Below are 19387 nucleotides of genomic sequence, written 5' to 3' on the forward strand. Positions count from 1 at the left end.
GGTGGCCCTAAGGACAGCAAGGCTGGAGTACAGACAGCACCAGGGAGAGGGATTTGGGGTGGGGAGCATTAGAGTGAGATGTCAACCCAGGTCATAGTGGTCACTTTTAATTTCATTTGAAACAAAACCGAAAGGCATGAGAGAGCTTTATTTAAGCAGGGGGGTGACATAGATCTGATTTATGCTTTAAGGAAATTACTGTGTCTGCCCTGCACAAGGTAGGCAATGGAGAGCAAGAACGGAGGCAGTTCAGATGGGAGATGATGGGACCTTGGGCCATGGCTGTAACCACTGAGATGGGGAGACACTGTCAATCTGAAGATATATTTTAGAAGGAGCACCAGTGGGATTTAGCTCATGGATTGGATGTAGAGTTGGAGGGAGAGAAGAAACAATGACTCCAGGGTTTCTGTTCTGAGTCACTGGGTGGACGGTGATGCCATATGCTGAAAGGGGGAGAGCTCAGTCGATGGGGAAGAAGTGATCCAAGGGGAGAAAAAAAGTCAAGAGTTCAGTGTTGACTCTGTTGGTTGTGAGGTTCCTGTTAGTCATCTGAATAAGGATGTTGAGTGGGCAGATGAGCATTTGAATCTAGAGCTCAAAGGAAAGTCAAAGCTGGATAAATAATGTGATGGTCAATGCCGCAAAGTCAGGTCTCAAATCTGTGAGACTGAATAGGGTCAGCTTTCCTTGACAGAACATAGGTAAATTAGAAAGTCAAGAACAGAGTCCTGGGGCATGCCAATGCTGAGAGAGAAAGGAAGAGCAGGAGCCAACAGAGGAACTTAACATGGAGTCTGTCAGATAGGAGGCCACAGGGAATGTGGTGTCCTGGAAGCCCAGGGAAGAAAGTCTTTCCAAAAGGCTGGATGGTGACCCATTCCAAATGCTGCCAAGAGCCTAGCAGGAGGAGGGCAGAGAACCGATTCCTGGCTTCGGTATCGGTAGTCTTGGTCAAAGTGCAATGGAGGGGACAGAAGCATGAGTGGACGGGCTTCAGGAGTGGTGAGAGGTGAAGGAATGGAAACAATGAGTGGTGACAATCATTTCAAAGATTCCCCGGTGAAAGGAAGCCCAGAAAGGAGGCAGGCCCTAGAATAGGGCCAGAGGTCAAGGGACTGTTTATAACATGAATGTCATTGGTTATTGTTTGTTTGCTGATGAAAATGAAGGCAAGACCTAGAGAGACATTAAAGAATATGGAGGGGGGTAAGTAATGGCAGAAGTAGAGACCTTAAGAAGAGCGTAGGGGTTGAGATTCACCATAAATGGATAAGTCGGCCTTCGAAAGAAGCAAGGGTCGTTCCATTTCGAGGGAGACCAAGTGATTTCAGCTCAACAACTCTGAGCTTGTGAATCCCTGCAAAAAGTCAGTGTACAGGTAGGTGTGTAAGTGTAGGACTTTTAATAAGTATGTGTGATTGAGGAAGACAGAGGCAAACTTGTTGGGGGCATTTGCAAAGGAGCATTTATGGTGCCAGGTCAGGAATCTAAAGCTAAGAAAGGAAGTGAGAATATGTATGTGTGTGTGTGTTGGGGTGAATAGTGAAAAAGCAGAGGTAGGCCAATGGATTGTCAGTCATGCCAGTGCACAGTTCTATTGGAGGAAGGGAGGGACGCTAGAACATTACCAGGAACGGTAGGAGGCAGTGGTGAACGAGTCAGACATCTAAACTTAAGATCTTAGAAGTTGTGTGGTTATTGTTAATGACAAAGTCTAGGGTAAGCCATGGGAGTGTGTCGCTAAGCTCTAGAGGAAAAGATCTTTGGAGCAAAAGAGCTCAAGGAGGTAAGAGACCAGGATGTTGGCTGGATCATCAGCATGGAGGACAGTCATCATGAATGATGAAGTAGGAGAGGGGATGGTAAACAAGATGCCGAAGTCTTCTTCCAGAAACTGTGAGGTCTTCAGGCTCAGGAAATGAGTTGTGGCATCTGATGCTCTTTATTCCAAAGAAGGGTTTTGAAGAGGGAAAGAGAAACTACAAAGCAAGCACAGACACCCATTACACATCCAGGGCTTGTCATCCATAGGGTGTAGAAGGAAAACAGCTTGTGCCAGGAAAACATTGAGGAAACCAAGGTGCTCAGCACAGCACCAGGTGTCAATGAAGGCAGGATGTCAATGGAAACTTCCAGATGGGGAGAGAGGAGAGGGAACTTCATGTTTACTAAGACCATTTCAGCAGGATTGCTAGGATATCTTCCAAACTTCCGCACCGGTCTCTCCAATGGGCGGTTTGCCTGGGAGCCCCAAACCTTCCCAGAATGCCATGGTCCCTACCTTGTTTGTGTTAGTTGGGTCCCAACCCAATCCCCTCACCACACCAGAGACGTGGTAGAGCCAGGAAATCTAATGGCTCCGAAAGATTTATCATTGTGAACTGCGCACAAGCCTGCCTATGCTACTGAAGGGAAATGCCCAATGGAGTTTGGGGTCTCTGACAGCCCCCTCTCTGACCAGACCCCTCCTCCCATCACCTTAACTCAAATATCACGTTTTCAAAGAACTCCATATGTATATGAAGAAACCCAGAACCTATTGGTTTTGAGACCTGGAAAGTTGAATATTCTAGGAAAATTCTGAGCCATTTAATGAGAATCCATTTGGTCTTCAAGACCATCCCCCCTTTTTGTTTTGGAGGTATTTTTATTAGAGTCACGGCTCATGCTTGAATGAGGAATCTCAAGGCCATGATCCTACTGGCTGTGATAATAAGGCTGTGAAACCATGTACATTTCAATAGAAAGTTGGTTGTAGTGAAGATTTCATAGTACTTGAAACTGACATTATATTTTCTAACAGAAAGCAAATGGCAGAATTTTGCAAAAGTATTTGCTCTTAGGTGGAATAGACAGAGTTTTCAAACAAAGGAAAATATTTTGTCTAAAAATATTAGTAAAAACAAAAAAGAGGCTTCAAATGAAAGTGATCTCAGTATTGTGAATGAGTATGACCACACAATTGATTCTATTTTCTTAATTAAATTAACTTACACAACTCAGACCAAGGATCAGTCAATTCAGTCAAGTATTTGACCAAAAAAAAAAAAAAAAAAAAGAAAGAAGAAGAAAGAAAAAGAAAAGAAATTTCTGATTGTTTGGGTCACAGGACTTGATCGAGTCCGAATGAATACATTCTCTTGGTGGGACATCTGCTTGCTCAATGGGGACAAAAACTACAGTTTACATCAATTAAATTTGACTTTTTTTTTAAAGTAGGCTCCACACTGGAAGCCCAACATGGGGCTTGAACTCACAGCCTCAAGACCATGACCTGAGCTGAGATTAAGAGTAAGATGCTTAACCAACGGAGCCACCCAGGTGCCCCAGATTTGACTCATACAGACTAACTGAGGGGGTTTGATGATGTTTAATGTAAGTTCACAAGGACAAACTTCTGCTATTACAGAAAGTGATACGGTATCAGAAGTGGAAACCCATATAAAAGTATTGCACCACTGACATTTGCAATGATTTGAAAAAGAAATAAGAAAGGGCCAGGGAAGTTAACATAGTGGTGGTCATCTGAGAACGGTATTCTTTTGTGCAAGGGACCATAGATCTGGAGTGTGGTGGAGAGCTCTGTGCACAGCACACTAATGTGGGTCTGCACCTGCCCCATTAGTCCGTCATGTCTCTGTGGTGGTCATGCCCTTACAGCCTTGCCATGGGTTTTGTTACATATACCACCATAGACCAGAGTAAACACAGGCATGCCTTGCTTTATCGCATTTTGCAAATCCTGCATTTTTTCAAACTGAAAGTTCAAGATTTCAGGGGAGAGAGTCATGGCAGTTGGGGTAGAAAGAGAAGAACTGGAATCGGGAGCGGATTCTAAAGATGGGACTGAAATTGCTGCAATCTCATGACGAAACCTCAACCAATGAGCACAAAAAGTGGTTTCTTGAGAAAGACTCTACTCCTGGTGAACATGCCATGAAGAAAGGTCATTGAAAGGACAACAAAGGATCTAGAATAGCCCATAAACTGAGTTGATAAAGCAGCCACCGGGGTTGAAAGGACTGACCCCAAATCTAAGAGAAGTTCTCCTACAGGTGAAATGCTATCCAACAGCATCACCTGCTACAGAGAGGTCCTTTAGGAAAAAAAGAGTCCCTCACTGCAACAAACTCTGGCATTGTTGGAAAGCACCGTGGCCACCTCAGCCTTCAGCGCCCACCACCCTGACCAGTCAGCAGCCACCAACATGGGGGCAAGACCCTCCAGCAGCAAAAAAGATTGCAACTCGCTGAAAGCTCAGGTGATGGTTAGAGTTTTTTTTAACAGCAAAGTATTTTCAAATTAAGGTATGCACATTTTTTAAGGCATAATGCTACCAGATACAAATAGATTACAGAATCGTGGAAGTGTAACTTTTATACACCCTGGGAAGCCAAATAATTCATGGGACTCTCTTTATTGTGGTATCTGCGTTATCACGGTGATCCAAAACTGAACTTGCCATCTCTGAGGGGTGCCCGTACCCATATTTGCTGAACAGTTTTCTCAGTATCTCCAAAAGCTTCTGACTCAAGTAAATAGATGACTGAAAGAGACATGAAATCTACCACCTGATAGATTTCAGGGAAGGAATTCTTTTCCAAGCCCCAAACACATGCTCAGAGGCATTCAAGGAGCCATGGGAATTTAGGGGTAAAGGGAAAGCCTGTGTGAGGTCCTTTAGGGAAACACAGACTTCCTGCATTAGAAACAGCATTTCATTGACAATTCCTAAATGGCACGAAAAAGTATTCCAAGCCTTGATTAGCCGCTCTGTGTGCTTTCTTCTTGTCTTCTAAGAGCAATGTAAGTCTTTGATACCGGAACGTATCCTTTTTAACTTCATATTTTATTTGAAGGCACGCAGGGGAAAAAAAGTAGAGCAATGCTTTTCTGCTCCGGTTCAGTTTCATAGCATGAGGAAGCGGTATGCCTACCCAAGATAGACCTACACAGGTTGAAATCCTATGGTTTTTTTCCACCTATTAAATGGGGAAGATAACCCCTAAGTCAGGAGTTCTTGGGAGGATCCTCTAACACAAAGCATGCCCAGTCCCTAAGAACAGCAAGCGCTCAGTAAACGTAGGTATTGTTGGCGTTATGATCTGAGACCGTCTGTTTCCACAACCTTCCACTGGCTCACTGCCCAACTCTTACTCTTTTATGGAGTAGCCAGAGTGACTTTTCTTAAACATACAAATTAGATCCTGTCATTCCCCTACTGAAAACTACCAGCCGTTTCCCTGTGCTTAGAATAAGCTCCAAGCTTTTCACCAGGATCCACAGTGACGGGAGCTCCTGCTTACTTTTCCAATAGAGGGTTCCAGCCCTCCTCTCCCTACTCAACTTCCTATGTCTTCCCACTCCTCAGAGGTGCCTAGATTGTCCCCATGGTAGTGCCTCTCCCTCCGCTGCGTCCTTGTCTAGGGAAGCTGCTCTCCCATATCAGTGGGCTCCTTTTTGTCACTGGGGTCTTAGCTGAGATGTTACTTCCTCGAATAACCCATGCTAGTCAATCCTAAGGTGCCCCCATCGACCCTCCAACACGCTTCACCAAATGACTCGGGTTGGTGTTACGCCATAGCGCTGCTGCAATCTGAAATCTTGTGAACTGAGCTGGTGCTTCCTTCCCATCTTCCCCTGGGGAAGGTAAAGTCCGTGAGAGCAGGACTTCCTGTTGGACAAATGCTCGGTGCTCCAGTCAGAGCTGCTAAGAAATGAATCGATGAGGGAGTGAACACACTCAAGAAATAACAGGAAGCTTTTACAATAACCCTTAAAACAAAAATAAATGACATTTTCATTAAGGTACATGTGCGTGCGCGCGTGTGTGTGTGTGTGTGTGTGTGTGTGCGTGCGTGTGTGTGTGTGTGTGTGTGTGTGTAGGGCATAGAATTTTTTAGCAGATCTGAGTAATAAAAAGAAAAAATCCACAGTGACAGGGTTTCATAATGCTGAGAAAATCGGATTGCCTTTCCCTAGGGGCCAGAGGCTCGGGGAGCACTGACAGACGTGATCTGGCTCCGATTCGTGTGCTGAGTTCAGACTGAACCAAGACTTGTTGTTCGCCCTTCTCTAGAAGCAGCCAGAGTACAATCCCACGGAAGAGGAGGGAAGACAAGAGGGCCTCCTCTTGTGTGTTCACTCCCTCAGGGTCTGATTCACTGAGAAGACAAAAGAAAGGGGAGGCTTCCCCGATCTGAGGAAGTCGAAGCTCCCCTGGGTTCCATCCTTCCAGGTAACAACACAGTCTCATCCTGGGGGGGAGGAGAAATGGCAACACGTCACTGGCCTCTCCCTCCAAGCTCCTTCCAACAGAAGTTATGGAAAGACGCTTGGACACGTGCGAGCCCACCTTCCGGAAGCCATGCCCCTGTCCAGAGACGCCACTGACCTCTTGCCTTTTCAAAGGCAAAATTTGATCCATTAATGTTCTCCAGTGTTGGTTTCATAAAGCATTTGGATGGGCCCTTCTTCACAAATGAATAAAAATGAGTAAAGTCCTCAGAATCAAAGGAAAGCCAGGACTGGCTTCCAGAAGCACGAGGCAACCCAGAGAGTCCATCTGCAGCCAAACCATGCAACAGACCCAGACACAGCTTAGAGGCTGGCAACAAGTCTGCCTGGAGGATCTGCCAAGGAGCCAGATGCTGTTGCTTCCAAAGCTTGGCATCAGGGCCCCTGACTGCCATCCAACAAAAGAGGAAAAATAGGAATGATATAATGTGGTGGGATAAAACACATCCCACCTCAACCTTTTTTATTACTCACTGAAAAAAAAATATGGAAGATATTTATGGGAAAGTACCAATGTTTTTGGAAATATTGTACATACATTAGCTACAACACCATTTTTGCCAAATGGGAAATATATTTAAAAGATGCAGTCTGCGTCTGTCTAAAAATAAATTGTCATCTTTTCTGATCAATGTATATGTCCAGGATATGGAAATGACTCTGCTAATTGAGGATGCTGTCAACCAGTGCACTTGGAAGTTACCAAGAAGTAAACTTGTGAAGAAGTCTGTCTGTGTCTGTGCATAAAATAGCAATTAATGTTGTTGTCATGGGAAGGGAGTTTGAGAGAGATCGGGCTTTGACAAAGAACTACCCAATGAAGGTGGTGTGTTGAATTTCATGGTTATATAAAGTATTAGGAGTTATGCGAGGCTGGATGAGATAAGATGTTTATGAGAAAGTGGAACGTGGCGGAGCACGGTATTGGCAAGGGCTCCGGGGTAGTATTAATAACCCACTATATATGACAAAGTACTGGTATGGAGTGAAAATTCATTGTCATTCCGCTTCATCTGGGTTTTAAATTAGCAAATTAATGTCACTCTTGATAACGCTTGTGAAATTTCTATTGTTTTGAGTGACTCAGAATTCTACATCTAAAAATCAGAGAGAGCAGGCAGAGAAGAGACGGCATGTTCTTTGTTGGGTGAGACGAGGGGTGTCACCGACACCAGTGTGCTTCCTTCCACTTTCACCGAGACTCACACCCCCCCCCGGAAATCCCGCCCCCCAAAGTCACGGCAAGCTCTGGCCGCTCAGAGTGTGTAGGGGGGAGTCGCTTCCAGGAGCCTTCAGTGAAAATGCCTATCGCCTCAGCACATTAGTGCAGGCAAATTTGTCATCTCAGCCTTTGACAGGCATTTGAAAACAAGGCACAATCTGTGGAGGGAGCAAGGACACTGTGAGGGCATCAGGTAAGGTGAGTCCCTTACCCAGCAGGTGGAGGGGCCAGTGGTGGTCTCACACGTGGTGAACCCTGAGGGAAATTCACCCTCCTCACTGCTTGGCCAGGTTGGAGCATTTTTTTTCATTTTCCATCTCAAGAGTGAGAATCTAGGACAAATACCTAAAAAAAGGAAAAAGTTTTGGGTCTAAAATGCAGCTGTTTCCTTCCTAAGTGATCCATTTAAATGGGAATAATTGCATCTCAAATATTGAAATCTTATTTCTTAACCCAGGACCCTTGGGTTCCTCATATGAATGGTGTGGGGGAAAAGGCAATTGAATCAAATAAAATCCGAGAGATCATTCCAGACAAAAAAGATGAGATTTTCTTTTTCCTTCTTTCCTTTTTTTTTCTTGTTTCTTTCTTTTTTTTTTTCCCCCCACGTTATACCACTCCTGCACTTTAAAGAAAAGAACGCAATCCAAAGAAATATACCATTTTCATGTAGAACTTCCGGAAGACCTTTCCACGTCTCTGGACTGTGTTGCAGAGAAAATCGCTGCAGGAAAGAGCACCCCCAAAAAGCCTGGGTTCAACTCCCTGACCCACTGTGGGACTCGCGTGTGTACATACACACAGACGTAAACACTTGTCCACAAAAGCCCACACATACTTCAAACAAAGGCCCAGGGAGAGAGTCGTAGACTCTTCTTGGTTTTTAGATTTTGAAAGATCAAACTGCCAAGGCTCTCTCCCCCTTAATAAGGATGCCAGTTGCTGGAACAAGACGAGTCTGTACTGATCTCTTACCCGCTATGCCACTTACGCAAAAAGAATAACAGGTAAGAAAACAATTGAGAAAATGTTTTTATCTCCGTTTTGACCTTCTCATGATCCTCAATGGCTTCTTATTGCCCCCCTCCCACCCCTAGCAAGTAGAAAAGGGGGTCTTATTAGAATGCCGGCAAACCAAGGAGATTTTTCAAAAATTTATGTTCGGTACATCTCCAAATTGGAGCAAGAGGTCAGACTCAGCTCAGGTGAAAAATGTGATGATATAAACATAAATTCATCACTGCTACAGTCCTCAGATCATGTGTACATTCCAGAGTGTGAGGCGAGGGCCGTGATTTGTGTCACTGCAGAGGAAGATAAATCTCTCTAGAAGACATAACAACCAGAATCATGGCCACCATGTAATAGATCAAGATGCACCCCGATCTTTTCCAAACGTTATTTACAGTTATCAGGGCTTGAGGATGGCAAAGCACAAATGGATATTAATCTTTACTCTCCCAGGCCGACGCGGGGCTGCAGCCTCTTAGAGTCGGCCCATGATTTCCAGCAATGTGATAAGCTCTGGCTATGCACAGTCTGTCCAAAAGGGATCAAATATAAATATTTCCAAAAAGAAAGAGTGTTTCCAATCCCATCAATCAAAGCCTTTGAGAACTCTGTCACTGTAGCATTCTGGAAAGGATTGCTATGTGAGAATTTGTTCCAGAAAGGAGCTACTGAAGTCAATGAATGAGGCCATGTCATGGAAAGGGGGGAGGGGGCTGGGCAGAGTTAGAGCACAGGAAGCAGCAGCAAGGAGGCTTTCCTAAAGCAGAGCCCTGGATCCTGACCTGGAAACCTGCTCTCTAGAGCTTATAATATAACTACTGTTTTATGATATACCTTGGCTTCCTGACTATGCAACCAAAACGAGTGCTTGTCCCCTGCCATCCACTGTATGACCTCAGATCAAGGCTATGTTCACACCTTCTGAGCCCCTAGATTTACTTTTGGCGGTCTCAATCCCACTCTCCATCACGTGTATTAAATTGTACTCACATTGCTGGGACGTCTGGGTGGTGCAGTCGGATGAGCCTCTGATTCTTGGTTTTGGCTCCAATTGTGAGCTCAAGGTCATGAGATCGGGCCCTGTGTCGGGCTCTGTGCTCAGCAGGGAGTCTGCTTGAGATTCTCTCTCGCCTTCTCCCTCTGACCTTCCCCTGCCATCCTGCGTGCTCTCTGTCTGATAAATATATAAATCCTAAAAAAAAAAAAAAAGAAAAGTACCCACATCCCACATCAGAGAGCCTGTCTGTCCGTCCGTCCGTCCTTCCTTCCTTCCTTCCACTATAAACTTTACAGTTGTATTGTTGCTTTTGAAATTATTTGGCTATGCGTAATTTAAATCATGGTAGGCGGTGGTTTCCTGGCAGCTCTTGTGTCTATGTAGGAATTCTTGTAAAGAGAAAATATACATCTATACACTGTATTCAAGTGCAGTATAATTTTTATTAATACTACATTAAGCAATGAAAGAAGTGGTCATCATGTCATGTTCTGCAGAGTAAATATTTATTAATTTTAATTTTATAGCTTTCTTTTGGGTCAATACATTTTTTAGTTCTCAAATATTTGGGGGGAGTCCTAGATTTCTTGTGTAAGTGCCTGATGGGAAGACCAAGCTGTCCCTGGTCCTTAAGATTAAAAGAGTGGGTGGGGGATTCCATCCATTAAACTCTGTATTCCTATGACCTAAATTCTCCCAACTCTGTGGTGTCTCTTGTTATTACCTACGGAAGCACATAAAACTCATTTAGGTGCTGAAGGAAGCTGTTGTGTGGTAGAATGGATATCAGGCAGTACACAGTCCACCATAGAGAAATGTCACAAGTATGGACCCAAACACTCAAAGAATAAGACAAAGAACTCAAAGAACAAGGCGGTCCCTTTTGTGCTCTCTATTGTTTGAACTCCTTTTCTTTCTTTCTTTCTTTTTTTTTTTTTTAAAGATTTTATTTATTTATGTGACAGAGAAAGACACAGCGAGAGTGGAAACACAAGCAGGGGGAGTGGGAGAGGGAGAAGTAGGCTTCCCGCTGAGCAGGGAGCCTGATGCGGGGCTCCATCCCAGGCCCCTGGGATCATGACCTGAGCTGAAGGCAGGCCCTTAACGACTGAGCCACCAGATGCCCCATGATCTCCTTTTCAATAGACCTTTAAGCCTTGAGGTGATGGTTTCTTCTGACAAAGTCTCTGCCCTTTGTCTTTCTAGACCCAAGGTATGCTTTTGAATTCACATCCTGTCTTTGGCTCAGCAGCGAGTTTCTTTAGGATTTAGGGCCTGGGCACAGGATTTCTGACATGCCCAACCTTAATAAAAACTAAAAGAATGTGCAAACACCTCCTTATCAGAGCAATCTGGGGGGAGTGTCCCTGATTTCTCTTCCTGATTTACTCTGCTTTCAGAATGGTGCAGATAAACACTGCCCGAGATGTTTATTTCCGCCAATTTCTATGTATTTACCACTCAGTAGAAATAGGTGTAACTAGGATTGCTTTCTTCTCTCTTTTTCTTGTGATGACACAGTGTCCCCGATCTCCTATTCTGTACTGTGGAACCTCCATCTTGGATTGGGTTCATCCTTCTTGCCTTGGGCCATTCACCTGGGTGGACTCTGGCGACACAGGTTCACAAGCCTTCCAGAGTTTTACAGAAAAACCATTTGGCTTTGTGTCACTCCATCCTTGGGGCCTCCCCACACTGGGTGCAGCAGATCTGAGATATCGCACCTCTCCCACCTGGGTAAGCACACACACACCCAAGACAAGACCCCCTTTCTCAGATACTGGTCAAGAGGACCAAATCACAATGGCATTCTAACAGCAGCCTGTGACTTTTAAATATTCGAGCAAACATTTTTCTATTTTACTTTCTCCTGGTTTTCTTCCTACTTCCCTGGTCATCCCAGTAAGTCTCCTTGTCTATCTGTCACATCTCAGGATCTCCCCTCTGCTATCCTGCCTACAGCAGCCACCTTGTCCCCTGCCCTCCCCAAGTTCCTGCCCTTAACCTCGTTCTGTTCTTTATTCCTTGAACCACCTGCTCCCTTTGAACCTACAGTGTAACTTACTTGCTTATTTTGATGACTTCTTGCTCATTTTTAAATCCCCTCCCCGTTAAGTAAGCCTTATAAGGCCAAGGACTGTTGTCTATGTGTTCTCTAATGTAACACAAACATCTAGAACATTGCCTGGCACATAATAGATACTCAACAAATATTTGTTGAATAAATACATAAACAATACTTCCTCCATTCCCTAAAGGGTGGGGGTAGGGGGCATTTTGATAAAAATTTCTCCTAACCGGTGAGGTAATCTTTTGATGTTAGGTGCAAATGTCTATAAATAAATCCGAGATACCTCATCCAAAAGTCTTACAGGACAGACAAGTCCTTTGCTTTCTGGTCAGACTGAAAATGCAGCCATCTCATTAGCTGTGTCAACATTGAGAGAAGCCACCATCCAGGCTGGATTTAGTGACATGTGCTACAGCAACGGGGTTACCTGTGTCTCAGAAGCCTAACGTGTTGTTACCCAAAAGGTTTCTCACTTCATCGAAACATGTTTCATCTATTTGTTTAACTAAGAGCTCGCCGATAACTGCAGTGGCCCCAACACTCATAAACACACACTCATTATCCTCAAAGAGCTCATCTACGGCTTGTCTCAAACAATCTACACATGTGCGCCTAAGACAGAAGTCAGACAAAAGAGTTGCAATTCCATCTGTTCTGCTTTGCTTCAAAGGGCAGAACTCAAACCAACGGGTAGGTGTCATAGGAATGTGTCTGAGTAGAAGGAAGGAAGTTCTAACAATTAGACCCATATCAGAAATGAAATGGTTGTCTTGGAAAATGGAGGACTCCTGTCCCTGGAGAATTGCGTCATGGACGCCATGAAAAGCGTTCTTGTAGTGAGTGGAAGGGTTGGGAGGAGAGACCTTCCTGGGCTGGGATTCTGGGAAACCGTGTGTTATAATGGTCAGTTCCATAACTCTCTCTTCTTAGGGGACAAGGAATGTTACCTTTGTTGGTTGGCAAGTAAATTGAGGTGAAAAAAAACTGAACAGATGACCCACATTTTCAGAGTAAAAATTCATGAAAAGAACACCCATATTTCTGAATTCCATTTTTTCCTTCACATCAGATATAATTAGCTTTCAAAGTGAAAAGTATCAATCAAATGTGAAGGGCAAGGCAGAAATGTTTCCATATTCTTTCTTCTTGGATAAAAAGGAATCGACTCCCAGCAATCAAAATTCACTTCACAGAACCCAAAAGTAAATTGAGATCACCTAATGGGTAAGATCAGCAATTTTTTTTTTTAGGATTTTACTTTTTAAAATTTATTTTGAAAGAGAGAAGGAGAGAGAGTGCGAGCAGTGGGGAGAAGGGGTGGAGGGAAAGAAGCAGATTTCCCACCTAGCAGGGAGCCCAGTGAGGGGCTCCATCCAAGGACCCTGAGATCATGACCCGAGCCGAACACCACAGATGTGTCATTGACTGTGCCACCCAGACACCTAAGATCAGCCATTTTTAATTGCCTTTCAGAGCTGTCAAGAGCATACTCATTGGAGAAGACAGGGAATGAATGGGGTGAGTATCAGAGAGGTACTCACATGAGCAGTGTAGACTTAAAGCCCAAGAGATCACTAAATTTGGGCATAAAAAGAGTTGGTAGAGATACTTGAAGATATAGCCAATACCACTACCATGATCTTTCCCGGATGCTTGTAATAATGGTTATCATCTGACCTTCTCCTGTAAGCTCTTGAAAGGGTCACTCAAAATGATTTGTTTTAAACAAGTGTATAAGCTATGTTTGTTTCCCATTAAATGGTACATCGAAGAAATTTTGCAATTGACTTTCAAATTCCCAGGGCCACAGTTGCTGCCACCACTCACCTCCCTGCCCCTGGATGTGATGATTAAGGCTGGAAGGTTCCAGGGGAGCTGGAAGGTTCTTCCAAGCTGCAAGAACTCTTATTAATATCTATGATGGGAAAACAGGCAGCTGGGCTAAGCTGCAGTTACATAGACCTTACTCTTGGGACTGGAAGAGGCCAGTAAAATATTATCTCTTATATTCAAGATATTTTCAAGTGAGCCAAATGCCATAGGACCATGACCCCCTTTCCCTTTGGAGTCTTTTCTCTAGAAAATCCTGAATCTTAAAAGTTTTGAAAGTCATTCCTCTTATCAAGTGGAGGTAATACTGATCTACCAGAATGATTTAAATTCCAAAGACAAAAAGATGCCTTTAAAGAATGTATTGCTTTGGAGATTCATCTATAAAGGAACCTAAGATTCGAAAGCTTGAAATATAAACCCTTCACCACAAAGTCTTGAGGACGAAAGTTCTCCTGTTTAATATAAAACCATGTGAAGTAAAGGACTTGTTGAGTTCATAGGACTTCTCGCTCTGTCTTTGTCCCCTTAATGTTCTTCCTTCCCCACATTCCTTCCCTCGGACGTTTTTCTTCCCTCACAACAGCTGAGTTGTAATATGGCAAAATTACCTTCCAGTCTTTGAGTGAATTTTTTTGAACCCATTTGCCCTTGAGAGTGTAAGAAGGATGGTTCTGGGGGATAATTATCTACCTGTTTTGGTTCTCCAATCAGCGAGAATCTGAGCCCATTCTAAAATTAAGAAGATGCTGGCTGGAGGTAAATTGGGAAATTGACATGCATTACCTCTGCCTTATAATTGGACATCACTTCTCATTAGTGATTCTTTTTGAGCTAGAAAGTACTAATTATCAGAGTTGTCTCTCCACACTCCTTTTTTCCCCAAATGGTCTCTTTTTGTTCAAGTTCACAGAGCTGGCATCTGACTTCTTTCCACTGTTTTAAGGATGCAGCATGGAGCCCTGAACTTTGGAAGGTGAAGATACGTCTTCCAAACTACCAATCGCTGGCTCTAAACCCTGACCATCTCCTTACCATGGCGTTTGAAGAAGGAAAATATCCAGAGCGGGGGTCTGCACACTATGGCGCGTGGACCTCATCCAGCCTTCCACCTGATTTTTTAAAAATTTATTTTAGGGAGAGAGAGAGAGAGAGCAGGGTGAAGGGCATAAGGAAAGGGAGAGAGAAACTCAAACAGACTCCATGCTGAGCGTGGAGCCCGATGCAGGGCTCGATCTCATGACACTGAGATCAGACCTGAGTCAACACCAAGAGTTGGCACTCAACCGGCTGTGCCACGCAGGTGCCCTTGCCACCTGAGTTTTGAAAATAAAATTTTATTGGAACGTATCTGTCCATGTGTTGTCTGTCTGCACAGTTGAGTCGTAGCCAGAGAGACTGTATGGTTCACGAAATCTAAAATATTCACTCTTTGGCCCTTTGTTGAAAGAGTTTGCTGACCTGCGGTCTAGAGCGTGGCATGAGAGAAATAGCCTATGACAGGGAATTGAAAAATGAGCCACGGAGATTCCGCTCTATTTCTAATTACCTTCTACTTGGAAAAGTCACTTTACCTGTAAAGTAAGACCGATGGCTTATGTAACTTCAGCGTTTCTCTCGAGGACAAAAACTGTATGAACTGTGAGTGGGACCTGCCCTGACGTCTTCTTCCCTCCTGGATGGCTCTAAGCAAATGGTGAAGCTGCTGAAAGTTGCCGGCACGGTCCTATTCGCCTTATGTCAGTAATATCCCTCGCCCTCATTCGGTAACCCAAGGCCTTCCCGCCTCCACCGGCGGCTGGGCCCTGAAGACCCTGCTGCTGGGGTCCATACACCCAGGCAGTCCCCTCCTCTGCCCCTGTCCGCAGTCACATGTCCTGTATCAGGTACTTGCTCTGTGACTCACCGGGTAAATCTAACAGACGAATTCCAGTCATAGCTGCTCACATTGCTTCAAGGAATGTCGTGCAGGAATGTAGTGCAGAGCCTGGTTCTCTACCTGCTCTCCTTAAATCAATGAGCAAACCCCAGAAGCCCAACAGAACAAAACCCAAAATCATTCTTTCATCAAGAATCACATTTCAGGGGCACCTGGGTGGCTTGCTCAGTTAAGTGTCGCCTTTGGCTCAGGTCATGATCTCAGGGTTCCAGGGTGGAGTCCCCCATTGGGCTCCTTCCTCAGCGGGGAGCCTGCTTTCCCTCTCCCGCTGCCCATCGCCCAGCTCATGCTCTCTTTCTCTCTTTCATGAATAAATAAAATCTTAAAAACAACAAGAATCATAGCTCAGCAGACTGATCCTTCCATGGAAACCCTTTAGTCAATCCTTTTGCTCAGGGCTGGGTGGTCGGGCTACACGGTCATCCGTGAAACAGCTGACCAGAACCTTCTATTTTGGAAGAACCTCTGCTGCATGAGTTCAAGCACCTGCTAGGTCCCTAACTAGCCGTGAGAACTGGCACGGGTAATGTAACCTCTTTCCAAGACGACAGACAATGGGTATGAAATCCCCAGGATATAGTAGACACTTACGAAATTTTCCACATAGTGAGATCACTTTTAAAAAATGCTTGCTCCCAGCTAGTTGTCCCCTCCTCTCCGACTACCGAATTTCCCCCCTGCTGCTGGAAGACCTGGAGGTGTTGGTCTTCCATGCCATGTTCCCTCCCAGGTCCTCAGTGGGCCAGGGAAGCTCAAAGGGCCTCAGATGGAAGCTACCAGAAAACCAGGGAACTGGAATCAGACCCATTCTCATGCAACTGCTCCCTCCTCTCTAAAGACACGGAGGCATGTATGCATGGAGTACGAGGGATGGGACATCGTGGGACAGAGAAGTTATGAGGATGTGACGTCAGGGGACAGCAACCAGGGACAGTTTTCCCAGGGACTATTAAATAACTAGACTCAGCCCTTCCTTCTGACTCTAACAGTTAGAGTGACTCATAGATCCTTGCTTAATTATGCTCTGCTGAAGCTGGTTTCTGCTTTTGACCTCCCAGATTAAGTCTAGAAACTCCTCAAGGAAAGCGCAGTGTCTTCCCTCCTGTTTATGCTGCCTATGCTGGAACCAGGCTCGGCACGTAGTCAGCAGCCCGTAAAAATGATGGAAGGATTCATCATGACTGATTAATGGATGAATTAATAAATGGATGAGTTAATCGACTGAGTATTGGGGAGGGGGACCCTTGAACATTTAGCCTTATCCTTTGTGTGGGACCAGGCTGGAAGCAGAAGGACACATAAGCAGACCCTGAATGGAGAGGATTCTGAAAAAGAAACCCAGCATCCAGCAAAAGCCGGAACTAGTAGCAGCCCAAAGTGGCCCAACTGTGAACAGTCCAATTGTCCAACTCTGCAGCTCTCGGCGCCAACCCCCAGTCTTTGAGCCGCCAGGCCTCCCGGGCCCGGTGTCAGAACCCACGCTGTCGCGGGAGCAGTCATGCGTGATACCCCAGCAGCCGGGCCTCACGGAGCCGTGCCAACTTACCTTCCACTCCCAGGGCCAAATCGCTTCATCCAGTAACTCTGCAGACCCCTGTCCCTCTCTGACATTCGGGGGATGGCAGCTCCCAGCCCACAGTGAGCAGTTTCAAAGAAAAATGCAAAAGCCATTCCTTTTCTTCTTGGCGAAGGGAGCCTCAACTGTGTCAGGCCTACTCGCTGACTCTTAACGCGTCTGAGTTATTAACAGTTTCCGTTTGCATTTCTGGGTTCTCTGGGGCTCTCTCCTGGCCCCAGCACCTGCCCTCACAACCTGAGCACACCCCGTCATGCCAAGCCACTGTGCACATTTCTGGGGTGCTGCTGGAGCTGCTCATGGCCCTGGTGCACCCCCGAGGACCGTGGGGCTGAGCAGGGACAACACTCCTTCTGTTGGTTCTCATTATTTTGGTCTAGCTTTACCTGCTCTTCTCCTCCCTCTTCCGGGGTTCAGGACTTGAGGACACAGAGGCTTCTGGTATGGGGGACCAGTGTCTGCATCGGCCCACTCTGCCTCGGTGGGGAAGGGGTCCCCCTGTTTTTTGGGGCCAACCCGACACCGCCCTTCAGGGAGCAAGCAGACCGTCCAAGGGGCCTATCGTAAGGGTGGTCGCACACACCTTCACCTCTTCTTGCAGATGTGTGGTTAGTGGTTAAGACCTAAAATGGGACCATCTGGGTTCAAATCCGGCCTCTGCAACTTACCAGCTGGGTGACCTTCACCGGGTTATTTTCTCTGTGTCTCAATTTTCCCATCTGATAAATGGGGTTGGGGATGTGCCTACTTCACAGGGTTGCGGTGGCAACCCGGTGAGCTAGCTTCGGGCAGACGAGGTGTTCCAACCATCCCCTGGCGGTTACGGTGTCAGGGACGTAGCCCTAATCCTTGTTGTTGGCTGCTTACGTGAAATTCAGTTGTCGCCTTGGCTTCTTACTAGCTGGGCGACCACGGAGAGGACAAGCTCGGATTGCGTCCCAGTTTCTCCGTATCCCTCAACACACTTGCAATACCTCGATCTACAAAGTCGTTCTGGGACTCCAGTGAGATAATCTGAATGCCAGTGCTCTATGAAAATGCTCTGGAAACTACACTGCTACGTGGTGTTGGGTGATTGGGTGACACTCTCTAAAACAGATGACTGGTCCGTCCTAGGACAGAGGTTCCAGAACTTGACTCTGCCATCTGAAGCCGTGCTACCCTGAAGGAGGTAAGTTATTATTTTTTTTAATTACGGTATAATTGACGTATAACACTATCTTAGTTGCATACGACTTGATCTGATATTTGTGTATCTTGTGGAATGATCACCATAGCACGTCTAGCTAATGTCCGTCACCACCCAGTTACAAATTCTGAGTTCTTCTTTATGTTGTTTTAATTTCTCAAAAAAAATTAATGCTTTATTTATTAGAGGTGGGGAGGGGTAGGAAGAGAGGAAGAGAAATCCTCAAGTAGACTCCCTGCTGAGCACAGAGCCCTACACCGGGCTTGATCTAATGACCCTGAGATCATGTCCTGAGCCGACATCAAGGGTGGGATTCTTAACTGACTGAGCCACCCAGGCACCTCTTGAATTTCTCAAATTTGATCCTGTAAAGGCATGAACAAAAATGTGTCCTCACCACTTCATAAGACAAGCAAAGAGAAAAGAGCCCAGCCAGGAGGCACAGGCCTGACTGAGATCCAGGTGTCCCATTAAATACCCACGTCACCGGTGCAAGTTGGCAAACTTTTCCTTGACCAAAGTCTCCCCATGGCTGAAGTGAGGACAGTAAGCATGTCTTTGATTATCGTCTTTGCAGCACCCGCTTAGAACAGCTTCTCCTACCGTGTGTCCTGTTGGGGGGGACGGTGGCTGGAAAGAACGAGCGCCAGGGGAAAGCGCAATGGAGCAAGAGACATGAAGAAGGCCGCCTTCCCGAAAGTAAGTGCAAAATGATAAAAATCGGTGTTGACTTTGATGAGACGAAACTCCCCCACTTGTACCTGCTGCTGACGCTGCCCGTCACGGTTTGATTCGGGTTCTCGGGGAGCCAAGTGTTAGCAGGCGGTGAGGCTTATGATAGATTCACATGTTCTGACCTGGTTGATTGAACCTCTAAGAATATAACCCAGAGAAGCGATGGAAAAGGAAAAAAGAAAAAGACTAACCTTATCAAAAGAAGAGATTAAAAAATGCATAAATAGATAAAAATACATATGTATATAACAGTATATACAGATAAATGTTATCTTGAGAAAAAATTGTAGACATGGATATGTAGACAGAGCTCTCTAATCCAAACATCCAGAAACAGTGGAATGACCGAGGCCCTGAGTATCACTAACGGTGACCTAGTCAGTGGCCACTCAGATAGATAATAACACAGTCTTTCCTAATGTGGGCGAATATGTATATAAATCACATTATGTAGACGGAACCGAGCACCACCTAGCAGGTGCACGCTGATGTGAAGATGCGTCCACGTACAATGTCA

Source organism: Mustela nivalis (assembly GCF_964662115.1).
Source record: "Mustela nivalis genome assembly, chromosome: 16".
NCBI lineage: Eukaryota > Metazoa > Chordata > Mammalia > Carnivora > Mustelidae > Mustela > Mustela nivalis.